This window comes from Aulostomus chinensis, chromosome 3 (assembly GCF_037954235.1).
Source record: "Aulostomus chinensis isolate RoL2024-O1b breed Wild chromosome 3, RoL_Achi_v1.0, whole genome shotgun sequence".
NCBI classification, from domain to species: domain Eukaryota; kingdom Metazoa; phylum Chordata; class Actinopteri; order Syngnathiformes; family Aulostomidae; genus Aulostomus; species Aulostomus chinensis.
The window spans coordinates 1,434,255-1,454,217 of NC_141322.1; the positions used below are offsets into that span (position 1 = coordinate 1,434,255).

The window sequence follows — 19,963 nt, forward strand, 5'->3', positions numbered from 1 at the left end:
CACCATGTTCTTGGAGGGGTTTTTGTCAGGAATGCAGTGGTGTGGTTGGTAGAGCTGTGGGATGGATGGTGTAGACGTGAGAAGCGTTTGTTTGACAGTATGAACCTGAGAGGACACCGTCTCCCCATAGACTTCCATTGGAAGCTGAAACGTGTCTCCCCCACTTTGACGGCTTGTAAAATCCAAACCGAGTGACTAATATAAAAACTTTTAATAACTTTTAATCAGCACAGTTGGGAGAGAAGTGTGTGAAAGATTGGAAGCGATACCATTAATGCCCTCGGACAGGGGTCGGCAACCCATAACACTCAAAGAGCCATTTTGACCCGGTTTCAACGGAAAAGACAACACTGGGAGCTGCAAACACTTTTTATATTTAAAATAATACTATATATATACATATATATATATGTATATATATACATATATATGTATATATATGTATATAAATATACATATATATGTATGTATATAAATATACATATATATGTATGTATATATGTATATATACATATATATGTATGTATATATACATATATATGTATGTGTATATGTATATATACATATATATGTATATATATACATATATATGTATGTGTACATATATATATATATATATATATATATATATATATATATGTACACACACACATAATTTCCGGACTATAAGCCGCACCAGCAAAATTTAGGTAAAAAACAAATGTGTACATATACAAGCCACACTGGACTACAAGCCGCAGGTGTTTTAATGTTTCATCACCAAATGTAAGGTTCGTGCACAGAGGGGATGGTCAGGGAAGAGATGCTGTTTGGGGAAGCTTCCGATTTGTTAACATTTCCTACAAACAACAAGTTGCATATCTGCATAACTTATACAGTAATAATAGTAGGGAACATGTACCTGCTGTGCATGTGACACAGTACAGTTTCAGACACACAAACTTTCACAGCATTCCAAACGTGTTGACTGTGTAGAAATAAACGGTGCTCTCAGCTCTCGGACCATGAACAAAGCTGACAGCGCTGGACGAGGCTGTGCCTGATTACTAGGACTGCAACTAACCACTCTTTTAGTAGTCGACTAGTCACGACTATTGAAACGATGAGTCGACTCATCGGATAATTATTAATTTTTTCTTAAATTTAGCATGAAGTTGATTTAATTATGTGGCAAATGATAATAAACACAAGAAAGATGGGTACAATGAAAAATACATCTTTTATTCAACACTGCGGATTCGAACAAAAATTAAATAAAAATGTCCTGTCTAAAACCAATGAGGCCCAGCAGAGACACAAATCCATAAATAAATAAACCTCTGTCCATTTTTTAGGGACAGGCAAATAAATAAATCAAAATCAAGTAAAGTTTTTTGTAGCGAAAACACGCTTCTAAAATGTCCAATGTGTCCTAAAACCGTCCTGCTTGAATGTCACTTGAATCGAGTCAGACTCCGTCTCGTCCAACTGCCCGACGGGCTTCTTCAAATGTTCCTGCGTCACCGCCATGACACCAAGGTCTGCTCAGCAACCTTAGCTAGTAGTCTTTTATTCTCCGTATCCAGGCTAAAATGCTACCAGACTTTAGAAGTTTTGGTGCGCGTACCTGATGTTGACGCCGCCATTATTGTATGTTACCACTCAGAGAAGAGACGCTACTGCGCATGAGCGACTCTCGGCAGAGATCATAATCAAGTGAGACGCCTCACTCTGCTGGAAAAACGCGTCTGGCGACAACAGTGGACGATGGAATTCATTGTCGACTGTTGCTATTATTATTTTTGTCGACTAGTCGTTGCAGCCCTACTAATTAAGTGTTTATTGAAAGCGCCTGTAACACAGCAGTAGGCCTAAAGGTGCAGTCACGTCTGTTTAAAATGTCACCAGCCTACCAGAAACGCCAGCCGCACCACTGGATAAACCGCAGCGTTCAAAGCAGGGGGGAAAAGTAGCGGCTTATAGTCCAGAATTATATATAATTTTATTCTAATATTTCGAGATCACAATAATCGTACAATTCACAACTACAATTAAACAAATGAACAACACCAAGAAAACACTTTGTTCTGATAGTGTGCAGTTTGGTGTCGCTGGGCTCTCCGCGCATGCCGGCTGCCTGCTGACACGTGAGTGCTGTCACACGTCTCTGAAGAAGGCGAATGCTGATCACCGAAATTGCACAAGAACTGAAGAAAGAAGTTAAAACCTTTGACTTAATAAGAAGACACGATACACGTTTTTGAGACTAATAACATCCACTTCAATCGGACACTTAGAATTTATTTTCCCAGGCCACGCAGAGCCGCAACGTAAGGATGAAAGAGCCGCATGCGGGTTGCCGACCCCTGCACTAGGAGGAGATAGATTTTGTTCGGGGAGTAAAAAAAGTCCTCATTGTGACAGTTTAGTCCAAATTGTGGACATTCTGTTGTGGATAGGTGAGGGGTCAGAGTGTAGGAATTGAGTGTCTTGATGAGACGAGTCCAACGGTGTTGGTCCATGTTTGTGGGACATTCCCGGGAGGAGTTATAGCGCTTCAAATTATCTGAAAATTATCTTGTAGTTGTGTGGCTCCCTAGGTGGCGCTATTGACTGCTATTTTTTTTAAGTACCTTCAGGCTCAGGCCCTAATTACTTCGGCGATTATTTTAAGAAGGTTACGATGGCTGTTGGAGTCTGTGGGAGGAGCTACGCTGACCTTGTCACTGGCACGGCTTTGTGACCACATGACTGATCTCTTTTGTTCTTTTCACTGCTGATCCTCTGTCCTTTTCTAGTCTGGTGACACTGGACTCCTCCAGACCACAATAATGACGGAACCACAGAACCAACTCTAGTTGTGCGTTGTGCATCTGTGGCCCGCTGGCGTGGTTCTTACACCGTCAGCGGGCCGGAGCAAGGCTCTTATACCGGCTCCACCAACACAGGCAGACCTGGTGTCATGAATTTCCTTTCACTATGAACGCCTGCAGGGTGATGAGGTCACATGTCAAGCGTGATGAACACAGTCAGTGGAGCGGCTCCTTCTGTTGAGGTTGTTGGCTGCGGCGAGCATCGCATAAGTGGTGGCTGGGAGAGCCAATGGTTGTCTGTCTCTATGTGTTGGCCCTGCCATGGACTGGTGACCTGTCCAGGGGGAAGGCTGCTGGGATAGGCTCCACCCCCACCACCCTCAACAGGAGGAGAGGGAGAAGATGGAGGGAGGGATGGATGATGGAGGGATGATGGAGGGATGATGGATGGATGGATGGATGGATGATAAAGGGGTGGAGGGATGATGGATGATGGAGGGATGATGATGGATGGATGGATGGAGGGGTGGATGGATGGATGGATGGATGGATGGATGGATGGATGATAAAGGGGTGGAGGGATGATGGATGATGGAGGGATGATGATGGATGGATGGATGGAGGGGTGGATGGATGGATGGATGGATGGAGAGGTGGATGGATGATGGATGATGGATGGAGGGATGATGATGGATGATGGATGAGGGATGGGTGGATGGATGGATGGATGGATGGGTGGATGGATGATGGATGATGGAGAGGTGGATGGATGATGGATGATGGATGAGGGATGGGTGGATGGATGGATGGATGGATGGGTGGATGAATGGGTGGAGGGATGGATGGATGGATGGATGGGTGGATGGGTGGATGAATGGGTGGAGGGATGGATGGATGGATGGATGGGTGGAGGGATGGGTGGATGGATGGGTGGATGGAAAGCTGTTTTGAATATAAACGTTTCCTGCTCAAACTCATCGGTCTAAAATGGAGAAATGGTGGTGAAACCATCAAAAATGCCTCTTTGGGTTCTCAGCCAATTGAACAGGAGTCCCGTTTGTCTGCTGACCTGAAGTCAGCCTCGGCTGCTGCTCTTTCTTCTTATTGAGTGTTCCACTCTGCTGTGTTTGTGCACGTCTCTGCACACACGTGCTAATGTATGCATGTTCATCAGTATGATAGTTAGAAGTTCATAGGTAGTTCATCAGAGTGACATTCATTCAGCTCCTGTCACGCCTCCATGAGAGCTGCACCTCCGTTAGCAAGCAGCGACGGAGGGAAGGAGTAGACCTCCTGGAGCTGGTTAGCGTAGGCTAGCAGCTGACAGGTACCAGGCACGCCGTCCACTGGTCAGCAGGCTTCATGTGTGAGTTCATTCAGCACAGTGTCCCACCTGTAAGCTTGGCGTAATCTTTTTTTTTATCCTAAAATGGTAACGCTCAAAGTTACCTGCCGCTGCGTGTTGGTTGAGGCTGCATTACGCTTGTCAGTCGCAGATTCTCCTCCTAGAATCTCCCGCCGCTGCACAGCATTTTGCATATTCTTCACATTGACTTCAGGTCATTTCTGTCAAACCAGCTTGATTACGTAATATCAGCAAAATACACCCTCAGCTGAAACTAACGCTACTTCAGAAGTGCTGAGGAAACTGGATTTCTTAATGCAGAAAGCCAGCAGTGTGATTGCAGATATCCAAGGGCCAGTGAGGAGCCAGCTGGGATGAGTGGGATAACATCAGATGAGGCGCTGGTGGAGTGGCTTAGCCCTCACAACCTGCCCGTATTTCTGCTGTCCTGGCTGCTGTCGCTTCATCACACCCAGATTAGAAGACATCTACCAAACGTGTAGCAGAGGAAGATAAAATTATTGGCCAGGCGACTCATCTTCAGTGCTCCATGTTGAAACAAGTCAAGTGTGTCAGTCCTCCTAATGTCTTGTCAGTGTATCAGAGATGATGTCACGGGTCAGTCCTCCTCCTGGGAACCTCTCCAGTGCGGCAGCGGGACGGGGGGTTAAAGAAGTTGCTTGAGAGTGTTGGAGTGTTGTAAATGTGCTCTATGCACCTGTGTGTGTTGTTGTGTCTTAAATGTGTTGGAATGTGTTTTTAAGTGTGCGCTGCTGAGCCTGTGGGTTTAGCCTCCACAGCTCCTCCTCAGAAACGCATTAGAAGAGCCTGGGGGGTCTTGAAACCCCCGTTAAGGACCTTTGTTTGTGCGACTTCCATCTCTGCCATAATAAACCAGCTATTAAATATATAATAGTTCAGCTACAGTGAAACGTTATTGCAGACATGAACTCAAACGTCTCTGGTTCAAACTGGCTCATTGTCGAATGTCTTGCTCAACGTTTGTTCCCTTATTATCACAATCAAAAGGATAATAACCATTATAATCATCATCACCATCTCACGCTGCCCTTTTTCCAAAGACCTCCTCACTCTGTTGGTTAAAAACATATTCTGGACCTCACCGACCGGTTCTCTGGTCCCTGCAGCACTGAGAAATCCAGAGGAAGGGAGTTCCAGAACCGTCAGTGTAGGAATGAGGTACTCCTTAATCTCAAAGTGGAATTATTTGCTGAATTTTGTACCGACTTCCAAACGTATTGATTTGTTGAATACGTCACACATGTAGCTATGACACAGAGTGCTTGTATATTTTAAAAATGCTGGTTTTACTCCCCAAATAATATAATAAAATGGTTCGGCAGGTTCTAAAATGGCTCTCTGGTGATGTGTGCCGTGCCAGCCTGGTGACGGACGCCGTGCACTCTTCACATGATGAGAGCGACCACCTACTTGTGCTCAGAAACATTGGTGGGCTCATGACTCCACCTGAAGGCACAGTCAAGGTGGTGAGGGCAGCGGAGCGGGTGATTCGCCAGGTCCACTCAGAGCGAGCTCCCAAACTGTCAGCAGTCATGCATGTGGTCCCTGAGGAGATTGGCACGGATGGTGTGTTTTTGCTTGGGGACAAACTGGAGACCCACAATTTGGCATTGACAACCACCGTTCAAACCTCCTTAAACTGGTGGTGTCTGTGGTCCTCGAAATGAGGCTGCACCACGTAGCAAAACTGGCCTCACCACTCAAATAGCAGAGTGGAGGCACAAGAAAGGAACTGTGCAGAACGGTTCTCTTTCAGGGGTTTTGGCTCCTGGTCAACAGAAGCTGCTCAATAGTTTGTTGGTTCCTGCAGGTTTTTCTGACCGTCTGATATTCAAAAAGGGTGGAGAGAGCCGATCCTGCAAAAATACACAAAATGATGATGATCGTGACATAAGTCTAATAATAACAATAATAACACAATATTAATATAAGAATAATAACCAACACGAATATTAATATGATGCAAATTAGATCATATAAAAAGCAATGATATGGGTGATGATAATATAAAAACTATTATAATGATAGTGGTAACAATTACTGTATAATTATTGTTTTTATTGATGTAATTATTATTATGATTCTACTCAAATGCAGTGTACACCGTTCAAGCATAATTTTTAATGATAGCAATAATCTATTAATATCATGATATAGCAATTGCAACAATAAAATGATGATAAGAGCAAAAATAACTGATACAAATAATTATTATTTCATTTTATAGATATGAACAAGAATATAAATATACTGAATTATATATGAATGAAATTCTAGTATTATTATTACGGCCCGACCGATATGGATTTTTTTTTAAGCTGATGCTGATTATTGGAGGGAAAAAAATCTGATGACCGATCAATCGGACAATTTTTTAAAATTTTCATTTTAAAATGGTATTGATTAAGGTTATAAATATATGTATATGTACATATATATGTGTTTGTGTGTGTATATACATATATATGTATGTATACTTTTTATATAGATACACTATATATATAAAATATATATATATAAAAGTATACATATATACTTTTATATATATATATATTTATAAAAGTATATATATATATATTTTCATACATATACATACATATATGTATATATGTATATATACATATATGTATATATATGTATGAAAATATATATATACTTTTATAAATATATATATATACATATATGTATATTTGTATATATATATATATATATATATATATATATAAAATGGCTGCTTTTGAGCCTTTCCGACTTCTACAAAGATGTAAATTAGAGGCAGAAATGTAATTTCAAATCCCTTTTATTGCTGAAGCAAGCAGCATATCAACACAATAACCATGCTTCACATAAGGCCAACAACAATGAACCATTAGCTTTTTAAAATGATCACAATAACAATGTGCTAAACAGTGATTCTAACATCAGTAACGCTTTATATTAAGCGTTAGTTAATAGTAATAAGGCCCTTATAAGTCCTTATAAGATGCTTATTAACATGATTATGTGTTTACAAGAATACATAAACATTAATAATGTCACTATAATATAGTTAATATCAGACTATAAAACATTTATTAGAACTTATAAGAAACAGTTTGTAGATGCTTAAGAACATTAAGAAAAGCCTCATGAGTATCTTATAATTGTTCATAATAGCGTCCGTCCGTCCGTCCGTCTTCTACCGCTTATCCGGGTCCGGGTCGCGGGGGCAGCAGTTTCAGGAGGGAGGCCCAGACGGCCCTCACCCTCGCCACTTCCACCAGCTCCTCCGGGAGGATCCCCAGGCGCTCCCAGGAACAGGTGGAGGGACATAATCCCTCCACCTGTTCCTGGGCCGGCCACAAGGTCTCCGCCCGATGGGACATGTCTGGAACACCTCAAATGGGAGGTGTCCAGAAGGCATCCTGACCAGATGCCCGAGCCACCTCAGCTGGCTCCTCTCGGCGTGGAGGATCTCCCTATCTCGGAGCTCCTCCTCCATCTGTAACCCCTCCCCCTATCTCTAGGCTCTTCCCCCTATCTCTAATTACAAGAACCGGTTGAATAAACTGGTGTCCATCCGTTACATCCTGTCACCGATCCCAGCTAGCAGGTCGTCAAACTGGCCAGTCGTCATCCGAAAATACCGCTTGAAGCGGCAGTTACGGAGCCCCTGGAGGAGCTCGGTTCACCGAGCGGTTTGATTCACCGAGCTGAGCTCGCCTCTAGATGGTGCTGATAACCCAGATTGACGGCGTTTAGTTTTCGACGTATTTCTGCCTTCCACGGCAGGTAGAACGCAACAGTTGTGTGAATATTCATGGTGAAATGGCGGAAGGGAACGTTGCCAGAAATACTCGCTACTCGGGCAGGTCAGCGAATTCGCGTATTCCCACGAATGGACACTCAAATGATCCGGCGTCAAATTCGCGCGAATGATGCAACGCGAAATTTGCGTTGGCGTCCGGTGTGAACACGCAGTTAAAGTGTGTTTTGGGATTCACTGTTGAAATATTGCATTGTTCAATTTTTATCAACCTTGACCACATGTAGCGTTCATTCCAGATGTGGAATTTGTGGAAATCATTAACCATTAATAAATGCATAATAAGAAATTGATTAGCCTTAATAAGACATTGTTCTCGCTTTAGATCCGGCAGCTGCACAAAGCATAGTTAACTGTTAACAAGTGCCTCGTTAACTGATAATAGATGAGCAATAAAGTATATTTTACTATTAATAAAGCAAACAAAAAAAGATTAGTAAAGGCATGACAAAGACATCATGGGTGGGTTCGTTGAGTTAATATATGTTTGTAATGCTATTATGAACAATTATAAGATACTCATGAGGCTTTTCTTAATGTTCTTAAGCATCTACAAACTGTTTCTTATAAGTTCTAATAAATGTTTTATAGTCTGATATTAACTATATTATAGTGACATTATTAATGTTTATGTATTCTTGTAAACACATAATCATGTTAATAAGCATCTTATAAGGACTTATAAGGGCCTTATTACTATTAACTAACGCTTATTACAAGGACCTTAATATAAAGCGTTACTGAGGTGTTTTGTGTGGGGCAAGAATTATAAGAACAAAATTAAAATATTCACAAGCCCTTTCCTTTCAAAGTGAAACCATGTCTTATTCCCTGCATTTTATTTCTGAAAAAAATCAGCGATTATCGACAGTTTAGGGCGATTACCGATTATTCTCAAACGGGCTATAATCGGCCGCTTAAATCGGTCGGGCCCTCATCATTATTATATTAAAATGCAATGCATGGCCTACCCTTCAAGCAATTCTTTGAATAAAGAGCTGAACACACCTGAACGTTTCCTGGGTTCTTTTCATTCTCTCTCTGTCCGTCCGTCTGCCGCTTGATAAACACACCTCGTGTAAGCAGCACGACAACTGAGCGCTTTATTATTACTTCCTCTGTGTGGAAACACCATTCCTCCAGACGTAATCATAGATGTCTCTGGATGCACTGGAGGAGCAAGGAGCCCTGTTCCAAGATGGCCGCCCTGTATGCACGCCGTTCTAGCGAGCCGCAGCAGTCAATGCGGCATCTAGTGTGTATATACATATATATATATATATATATATATATATATGTGTGTGTGTGTGTGTGTGTGTGTGTGTGTGTGTGTGTATGATCACATCTGGCTGTGTGTTGTGTTAGCAACAAGGGGTATGATGGTGGGACTTGATGTTATTTCTGTCACATGACTCTGCTGGTGCGTTGCAGCAGGTTCTGACTGTTGAGCCTCATCCATCATGGAGGGAACGTTCCCTTGCTGTCTGTCTGAGGGTGTGTGTGTGTGCAAGTGTGTGTCTGTGCATCTGTCTGAGTTTGTCTCTGTTTGTCTGTGTGTGCGTGTGTGTATGTCTGTGTGGGTGTGTGCTTGTGTGTCTGTGTGTGTGACTGTGCTTGTCTGTCTGTGTGCGTGTGTGTACATCTGAGTGTGCGTGTTTGTCTGTGTGTGTGTGTGTGTGTTGACACACACACACACACAGACACAGATGAAGATCTAAACTATAACTGAAGATCTTGATGTCTGCTCGAGATGTATCAGCTCTTCTTGGCCCAGGCTCCGCCCCTCCTCCATGTTCAGCTTGCTAGCTCTTGTACATCGCGCTGACAGACGAACGTTCCAGAAGACACGACCTGCTTGGCGGAGACACACACACTCTGGCTGCTCCCGAGTCATCAGCAGACATGATGAAGGCATCACTTCCTGTCCTCCTTATATTTCCCTCCAGATTTTTGGACACCTCAGTGAGTGGCTGAATAACCTCGACCAGAATGTGTCAGATTGTAACTTTAATTCCCGCTCGCTCTTATTGGCTGAGACTCTGGTCCAGCTGGACCGAGCCTTGCTGTTGTGATCTGGGCTTAGCCGGCGCTCAGAGGTCCTCCCCTCCTGAGCTGTGGGCAGAGACAGACGGTGAGTGTGAGCAGCGATAGCGGAGGCAACTTTGAGCGAGAGCCTATCAGAGGCAGACTGGCTGCAGGAGCTGGATGTGATGTGGAGACCTGGCCCTCCATTAATCATATTCAAATCAGCTTCCCAGGCCAAAGTCTCCCCTAAGCTCCTCGCTGCTGCTTATCTTAGTGCGGACGGACGCCGCTGCAGCCTTGTTTGTCTTCCTAAAGTCATTGTGATCATCAGTCGGCGTTGATGATGTCACAATGACTTCAAATGTGCAGTTGGCTCCTTTACAAACAACAATCATGTTGAAGCTCATTTACATAAAATAGTGATTTGTTATGAATCATTAGCATCATCAGTTATTAAAGAGAAACAGGAAGAGCTCGGCGAGTGATGTCACATGTTCAACCTCGCTCAGCTCAGCGTCATTTTGAAGCGGCGAGCGTTTTGATAGATCTATCTCAAGCGTACAGCCGGCCGGAGAATCTTAATTCTAGCGAGAGCTTACCGTGATCTATGCATGTTCTGAGAGATAAGAATTTCATTATGCTCTCAAGGACTATAAATGTCAAACGGGAATTTGACTCTTGGTTTGTCTCTGCCTGCACCTCGATGATATTCACCCCGGCGCAAATCTCTCAAGCATGATGGATGAACAATAGTTCTGAATGAAAAATAATATTGACAGCGTTGTCGCTGGCTTCATTCTAATGATGTCGGAGCGCTGGAGGATTTATCGGAACGGAATGGCAGCAACGTTGGACTTGAAATTTCTACACATTAACTGCTATTATTCACTGCTGCTTACTGGTGAATCCTCTTCTCTGAGTTCCAGAGACTCAGATCTTCCTCTGATAGACAACGCGCAGCTTCATGCTGCGGGACTCAAGTGGCTCAACTTTCCTCTTGAAAGACAACGAATCTCCATGAAACTCTGCAGGCGTGAAAAACGTTACTAAAATCTCCAATAACTCTTGACCCTGTAGATGCACAGTAACGTTACAGTAACGACTGTTGATGAATTTGGACCCACGCCCATGCACGCCCCCTGCTGGTCATCTGTGGTACCTCGCCTGTGCCTCTCTAAAAGCAGACAGTGACCATGTTTCTTATCCAACATTCAATCCTGTAACGTAAAGAAACCTTGTCACTGTTTGACACAATTGTTTTGTGACTTATTGTCATGAATTGCTCATATCTGTGTCTCCAGAGGCGTATTAGTAATAGCAGTTGTACCTGTGCGAATGTCTGCCTGATGGCGTCAGGTGGCTGTAATGGCAAGTGTAAGGAGGGCCTCTGATGGCTGCCGTGCCGTCGCTGAGCTGCACCTCTATATTCTCCTCTGAAGGCTCGTAAAGTGGGTCTACATGAGGGCTGCAAGGCTGTGCAGGTGAGCTCTCCCCCCCCCCCCCTTCTTTCTCTCACCCTCTCTCTCTCTGGGTCATGGAGGGTTTTCCCTGCCAAAGGAAAATGAAAGGCTGCTGCTCAGCACCTCCATCCATCCATCCATTGTCTTCCGCTTAGTTCTGTTAAGGGTCGTGGGGGGGCTGGAGCCTATCCCAGCAGCTATGGGTGAGAGGCGGGGTTCACCCTGGACAGGTCACCAGTCCATCACAGTGCCAAAACATAGAGACAAACAACCATTCATGGGAAGAAGCCGGAGTACTGGAGAGAACCCACGCATGGGGAGAACATGCAGACTCCACCCTGAAAGACCCCGTGCCCGAGCCGGGACTCGAACCCTAAACCTTCTTGCTGTGAGGCAACAGTGCTGACCACTGCACCACCGCTGCTCAGCGCCGTAGTTTTGAAAATTCCGTCCAAAACAGTTTGTCTTGTCTTCTCTTTAAATGGGCAATTCCACATAAAATCAACCAATTCAGAAAAAGTTCCCAAAAACTTGGAAACTACTCAACCAAAGCTGATGAAGACCATGAATATCTCCACCACAGTCAGGAATAATCCAACCAGTGGAGTGTTAAACACTTCTCTGCCAGCGGTGCTACGTCAGGTCCTCGGTTAGGTGACGGCTCCAGCACTGCAGGGTGGATAACCTTTTGAAAAGGCTACAGGGCACATAACCTTTGGAAAACATTTAAACATTCATGTGGTGGCCATTAACTGTGATGCATGCTAAATCCTCGGGAGCTGGGAGGCAGCCTCCCTGCTCCTACACCCAGCCCCTCGCCGGCTTTAGTAACTGCCACAAGTCCATGAACACGCATTCGTATTTTACAAGAAACAAACTCAGAGGATGAATCCAATTATTTTATAATTTTGATGAACACTTATGTACAGAAAAGTAAATACGGAATATTCTAGATATCTTCAGCCTTTTTTTATTGGCTCATGTCATGTTTGTGTTTTGTGGCTGATCCAAAGCTCCTGCCGTGGTTTTAACAGCTGTCACTCAAGCTGGCACTTTTTAGTTCACAATTGACCGATGTAACCTCGCAGGTGAGTTTGTCATCCTACCTGTCATCTTACTGTCTGAGGTTTAAAGGTGTGGAGAGCCACAGGATCTCCAGTTTAAACAAGCAGAGTCACAGCAAAGGTCATAGACACCTCGGTGAAACCAAATCCAATTACAGGGGCGCACCAGCAACGGAATATAAAACAACCCAACTGTTTTCAGTGGCTTCTCGCTAAAATATTGCTGGGAAAGCAGAGGATAGTTGCCATGAGGTCTCTGCTGTCCTCTAAATTACTCTGAATCATTTCTATGTCATATTGGGCCAAGATGACAAAGAACAGAAATACCAACAGTATGTTCAGTTACAGGGCGGGATAGGCTCCACCCCCACCACCCTTAACAGGAATAAGAGGGAGAAAATGGATGGATGGATGGATGGAGGGATGTATGTATGTATGTTACAGTTTATGTACTTTGGCTCAAACATTTACGTTCTAGTATGGATAGATTAAATCGATACGAGATGAAATCAACCACATGCAACAAAGTGGTGAGACTTGAAAAAGAAAGAAAAGAATGTTTCAGAATACCAGCGAAAATCAATGAAAGACAGAAGTGGCGTCAACTTTTCCTTTCACCAACTATGTAACGACCTCTTACATTCAGAGCACGCTCACCAATGGAGCACGAGACAAGTTGGGCTTTTACTTCTTTCTTTTTGAAGAATCTTCCCTCCAAGGTTCATTAGTTGCAGTATTGCTCTCCGGTTCCATGGAGGTTCTTTCTGAGCGACTTTCCTTCCTCTGGTTCTCATCCATCCAAGACATGTAAGTTACAGTGTGTTGATGTTCCTGTTGGTGCAGCAGATCTCCTGCTGCCAGTGTGTGCGCAGGACTTAAGGTAGTTCAAAATTAGCTTATTTTAACTGAAATATAGTCAGATACGAATGACCACGTGTGGACGTCATCTCTGAGTGGCTGCATGTGTCTGTCTGCTGAATTAACTGCTGTTGCTGATCTCGATTGTGTGTTTCCTCATTTCAGCTCAGGTTTTTGATAAAAATGTAAAATTCAGATTGGCAGGCCACTTCAGTGATGGTAGAGAGACTTTGATATGATTTGTGAATCCATCCATCCATTTTCTTCCTCTTATCAGGGGGGCCAGGTTGTGGGAGCAGCAGCCTAAGCAGACTTCCTGCTCCCCAGCTACTTTGTCCAGCTCCTCACTGAGGATCCCGAGGCGTTCCTTGACCAGCTGAGAGACATGGTCTTTCCATCGTGTTCTGGGTCTTCTCCGAGGTCTCCTACCACTCGGACGTGTCCTGAACACCTCCCCAGGGAGGCATCCTCACCAGATGCCTGTGCCACCTCATCCGACTCCTCTCGATATGGAGGAACAGTGGCTCTACCCTGAGCTCCTCCCAGATGGTGGAGCTTCTCACCCTGTCTCTAAGGGAGAGCCCAGCCACCCCCCTGGAGGAAACTCATTTCTGCCGCTTGTACCTGCGATCTCGTCCTTTCGGTCATCACCCAGAGCTTGTGACCACAGTGGAGGAACATAGATCAACTGGTTAATTGAGAGCTTGGCCTTTTGGCTCAGCTCCCTCTTCACCACGACAGACCGATGCAGAGTCCGCATCACAGCAGACGCCACACCAATCCGCCTGTCGATCTTTCCCTCACTCATGGACAAGATGCCAAGGTACTTGAACTCCTCCACCTGGGGCAGGGTCTCATTCCTGACCCAGAGAGGGCACTCCACCCTTTTCCAGGCAAGGACCTTTATCAGCATTTGCTTTATTTCAGCTGAATTTGACATCCCGTATTCTCTTTACACTAAAAAAGAGAAAAAAATCTGTTATAATTATCTTAAATGCAACAAACCTCAGTTTGTCTTGTCTTGATAGATTCATCACCTGCTTGGTCAGATGCCAGTCAGGGGTGTGAGGACTCGCCTTTGGCTGATTCTGAGCAGAACATGTGTAGCCACTGTTACTCTACAGCACTTAAGTCTGTGCACCGTTAGCTTAGCCTGTGTGCTAAACGATGTCAGTGTTATGGGTTAGGGTTAGGGGTCGTGGGGGCAGAAGCCTCAGCAAGGGTTAGAGTTAGGGTTAGAGGTTAGACTGTCCTTTCCCCAGCCACTTCCACCAGCTCTTCAGAGAGGTGACATTCCATGTCCCAAAAGCCAGTTTCTATGTCTGGGGATTAGACCGTCAAGGCTCCAGCCTTGGTCTGCTGCCTAAACCACACTGCACCAGACTTTTCCGATTCCTCCTGCCGATGATGGGTCCGCAAGGGGACGAGTTCATGTAACCTGTTCGGGCAAGGTCTGGCCGGACCCCATGGGCTAAGGCCTGACCGCCAGGCGCTTGCCCACGGGCCCCTACCCCGGGCCTGGCTCCATGTCGGGGCTATGGTAACCCTCCATGCTGGATACACCAACTCCTTGATATCCTTCCCATGAAGGGTCTGTTGAACCGTTCTTTGTCTGGCCCTTCGCCTAAGACCAGTCTGCCTTGGGTGACCCTACCAGGGGCGAAATGCCCCGGACAGCATAGCTCCTAGGGTACTTATGGTATTCAAACTCCTCCACTACGATAAGGTGACGGTTCTAAGAGGAGACTTGTGATGTGATATCATGTAAATGTGCTGAAAGATCTTGGTTAACCCTCCATAACCCTTAACACAAACCGAGCAGGCAGGATGAAATAAAACAAGGAGATATTAATATTTGGATTTCTTAGAAAACCCTGGAGCTGGGCTGGAGCCTATCCCAGCATCTACGGGCGAGAGGCGGGGTTCACCCTGGACAGGTCGCCAGTCCATTGCAGGGCCAACATACAGAGACGAACAACCATTCACACTCACATTCATACCTACGGCCAATTTAGAGAATCAATCAGCCTCGTCCCCTCTTGATGTCTTTGGACGGTGGAGGAAGCTGGAGTACCAGAGAGAACCCACACAGGCACAGGGAGAACATGCAAACTCCACACAGAAAGATCCCGCGCCCGAGCCGGGACTCGAACCCAGAACCTTCCTGCTGCGAGGCCACAGTGCTGACCACTGCACCACCGTGCAGCCCTTGGATGGTTCTCCACTTTGATTAACATTTCCTTGTTCCCTCGACTTACAAAACCAGATGTTGTATTCATTTAATGTTCTTTTAGTCTTAAATTCAGTGAAAGATGACTCAATGAGGTCACTGTATTTAAAGGTTTCCAGGCGCATTCCACCTTTTTTCTTCCCCCTCATGTGGCTCATGGTTGCTTTCACGCGGTGCAATTGATCTTCGTCTGAAGAGAAAACTTACCAGCTTTACATAATGGAATTGTAAAAGATTGCTTCTGTCTTTGAGGCTTACATCAATCTCTGTATGCATTAGCAGGAACGAAGTAAATCGTATTGTCATTTCAATTGGCCCTGATTGAAAGAATGCATCTGAGGTGTGTGTCACGCTCCCTGTTGTTGCTGCCTCCTCCTAAAAAGAAGGGCCAGACACACAGGGCTATCAAAGGGTGACTGATGTCTCCGTGTGCCTGCAGGAGACGTCCTTGTATTACCGTCCATGTTTGATTCCTACTTTACATCTCAGCTCTCAGACGTCCTCAAGCTTAGTCCATTTATAAATCCTGTTTTGTTGTTGTCAAGCTAGTTAGCGCTAAGCCCACACACAGACTCTCTCTCTCTCTCTCTCTCTCTCTCTCACACACACACACACACACACACTCTTTCTCCACATCCTGGTCATTTCACTCCCTACTACAGCCTGCATCCACTGTGTTCACTGGAGTAAAGCTTTGCATACTAATTCCAGCCTCACTAAGAACACAATGCAGTGGCAGCCAAGTGTGGTCAAGTCCCGAATTGTGTTTTTAGCCAAATATCAGCTGGTCACCGGAGGGAAAGCACTGCATCTAATTACTCATTTGAAAACATCTTCAACAGGTTTGAAAAAGAGTGTTTGAATTAGAGGGGAAAAAGCTTGTAAATATACGGTATAAAGTTCTGCAATTGGAGGAGTGAGAAACAGACAAATAGGATTTTGAGAAATGTGATCAGTGAATGCTGTTTTTGTGTAAGTGTGACCCAAGCTCACAGGCTGGTCCTTGGGGGCCACGGCTGTGACGGAGGCATCTTAGCCCCCACCTTGTGGACTCCCCAGGAGCCCAAGGAGGTCACGTAGGCTCTGAAATCTCTCTCAAAGATCTTATTTTATGTTTTATTCTCAAATGTTCCTTTTTAATGTCTAATCACGTCATTTCTATTCAGCATATTATCTGTGTTTAGTAATTTCCCCTGTATTTGTGCTACAAAGGGCTGTATAAGTTGTCCGCATGCGGAAGATCAAATCTCTTGTATAACAGACAACAAATCACAGCAGCATTTTATTGTCTGTACACAAAACATGACCAAGAAATAAAAAGTCTTCCAGCTGCAGTAATATTTTTGCTGTTTTCTTCATACCTTTTGCCAACAAGCCCATCAAGTTAAAACTTTAAATTGGAGCAGAATTTGTTTTGGCCCACTAACTGCCAAAATCTATACTTTATAGATCATGAGAAGAAAACTCTGTTTCTCAGCGAGTCTTTCAAAACCCAGACTCTTTTGTAACTTGGCAGCTGCAACAAACAAAGTGTGTAAGACTAAAGCAAACTTTTGTAAGAAGGATCACACCCAAGCGGCTTAGCACTTCATGGCGTATTGGCCCCGACACAGGGAAGTAAACTTCACCCGCTCAAAGTAGATTTAACTGCTTTTCACAAGTGACTTTGCTGAAGTTATGGTTTTATGCCTGCTTAAGTCTGTGCGCTCGCAGGTTGTTGCCCTGTTTTCCCACAGCTGCAGCTCCTGCCGCGTCGCAGGAAACACCACATGCAGTCGATCTTCAGCGTGTGAGCTTGATGGCCCCCCACTCTCAGGCCGTCGCTCTCTGAAACACAGAATATCCCCTGTGATATTTGGGGGAAGGAGAAATTCACAAGGGGCGTTTGGATTCTGTTGGATTGTGATGAATAAAACAAATTATTGATGGAACTACATATTTTGGAGTTCCTATTGTACACTTTTTGAGTCAGAGTTGAACTTCTTACCTCTCGAAGATCATTGAAGTTTTGAGCGCAACTCAAAAGTGTCTCATTAAGTCCAGAACTGTTCGTACCTCGTTACTCCATTCTAAGTGTGTGTATAAATGTTTATAGATTTATGATATTTTTACTTTGACAAATATCATTCACTACATTTGAGCACTTGGAAAACACTTACATGGATTAAGATATTTTTGGATCTGCGTTCTCTTCGGGGCGGCCCAGTGGAGCAGTGGTCCTCCCTGTGGCCCCCCAGCAAGAAGGTTGTGGGTGGAGCAGTGGTCCTCCCTGTGGCCCCCCAGCAAGAGGGTTGTGGGTGGAGCCCCGGCTGCAGCACGGGGTCTTTCTGGGTGAGTCTCCATGTTCTCCCTGTTCCTGCTGGGTTCTCTCTGGTACTCCAGCTTCCTCCACAGTCCAAAGACATCAAGAGGGACCAGGTTAATCCAGACTCTAAATTGACCGTAGGCGTGGCTGGGAGAGCCAATGGTTGTCTGTCTCTATGTGTTGGCCCTGCCATGGACTGGTGACCTGTCCAGGGGGAAAGCAGCTGGGATATTTCATGTATCCACAGAGAAATGTTCAACAAGATGCTACAAAGTAGATTATGGCGTTTGCCCAGGATCAATTTTGGGTCCGACACTCATTAATATCTATATGCTGCCACCTGAAAACGGCATCAGGAGACACGGTACAAACTTCCCCAGTTATGCTGACGACACACAGCTGCACATCACTAATCTCCTGATCTGTTGACACCCTTCTTCGACTTCATTTTAGATTTCCAGTCACAGATGGCAGTTCTCCAATGTTCTCCAGCTCAATCAGGACAAAACTGAGCATTTAATGATTGGTCCTGAAGCTCAGAGAGAGAAACTGACTGTAAAACTTCAACCAAAAGTGCTTAAGTCCTGTCAGCAAGTCCAGAACCTTGGAACAAAGTATCAGAAACACAACCAAAAAAGCATTTTAGCATCTTAAGAATGTTGCTGGCGTTTGACCCTTTCTGTCTTGCTCCGCCTCAGAGACTTAATGCTGCTCTTATTACCTGCAGGATTGACGGCTGCAATTCTTCACTTTCTGGTCTGAAGGAAGAATATTACCGTCGACATCCGCTGCGCGTGGGCTGGCGACGACCAGAAAGAGAGCACACAGTGCTCCACTTTTAAAGTCGCTGCATTGGCTTGCCGTCCAACTCAGAATTTATTTAAGATCTTTTATTGGTTTTTAAAGCTCATAACGGTCTAAGTCCAGGCTCTTTATCAGAGCCTTGTAATCCCCCCCAACAGTTGGAACTCAAACCTGCGGTCCTGGTTTGTGGATCAGCCCGCCTGGAGACCTGAGAGCAGCAGAGTCGAAACCTGCGTCTTCAGTCTGGCTTTCTTTGACATAAACATCAATATATTTTATTGGTAGATCAAATTACTATTAATATTTATAAACCTCTGTATTATATCATTTTACTCCTGTTAACATTCATTTATGTATTTCATCGTGTGCTCCCACCCGCTCATTTGCCCCCATCCCATTTACTCGCCATCCTGATATTTTTGCATTTGTTTATTACTTTATGCTGTTATCCTTTCATTTACCTCCTGAATAACTTTATACCTTTGAAGGGCAGGTTTTTTTCTGCCCCTTTTCCTGACCAATGACTGTCTGATGTGTGTGTGTGTGTGTGTGTGTGTGTGTGTGTGTGTGTGTGTGTGTGTGTGAGAGAGACACTTTTTGTTCCATTTGATTTTTATGGAAAGTGCAATATAAGTTGAGTCTGATTGAATTGTGTTTCCTGAAAAACAACAATGTTATGGCGGCTCTGAACTGGTGGACTGTAATTGTGTGTGAACACGGTTGCTCTCTGCTCAGCTCGGTGTCGCTGCCGTCAGTCTATTAGCCTGGAGGATCACTTGTTGGACATGGAGAAATATAAAAGATGCTAAAAGAGAAAAATATTCAGTTTAATCATGGAAAGAGGAAATGTGTTCCTGTCAAAGGTGGAACAAATCGTACTTGTTATGCTCACATTAGGAATGAAGATCCTTTTTTATGCGAGTGTTTGCAAGCTTGTCAGGTTTCTTCAGTTCCATTCTGACAGCTTTCGCTCTCGCTGGTTCGCAACAATTCGCTAAAGCCGTTGACACGAAGACGTGGTGGGATGAATCTGCTGTGTTGTGTGAGGTCAGGAAGGTCAGGCCAGGTGACCTCAAGCAAGACTCCATCCATGTAAAAAACATATGAGAGCTGTCAAAGGTTTCGGTGCGGTGGCACCGACGGTCTTTCTCTGACCGTGAATGTGCTTCAGCTGCAAACAAGCCAGGAGCTGCAGGCTCTCTCCTGAGGTGCTGAAACTACCCAGGCATGTCT

General features: G+C 44.6%; 1 protein-coding gene across 2 annotated transcripts in view; it reads left to right on the forward strand.

Moving 5' to 3' along the window:
* cntn6 (contactin 6) overlaps positions 1–19,963 on the forward strand; it is a 104,647-nt gene that overhangs the window by 18,052 nt on the left and 66,632 nt on the right. Inside the window, exon 1 of one of the 2 annotated variants that reach the window (XM_086197533.1) lies at positions 13,272–13,340. The exons of the other annotated variant lie outside the window; for it this stretch is intronic. The gene's annotated coding sequence lies outside the window, so the exon portion shown is untranslated. Of the gene's footprint in view, positions 1–13,271; positions 13,341–19,963 lie in introns of those variants that run through there. 2 annotated transcript variants of the gene reach the window in all.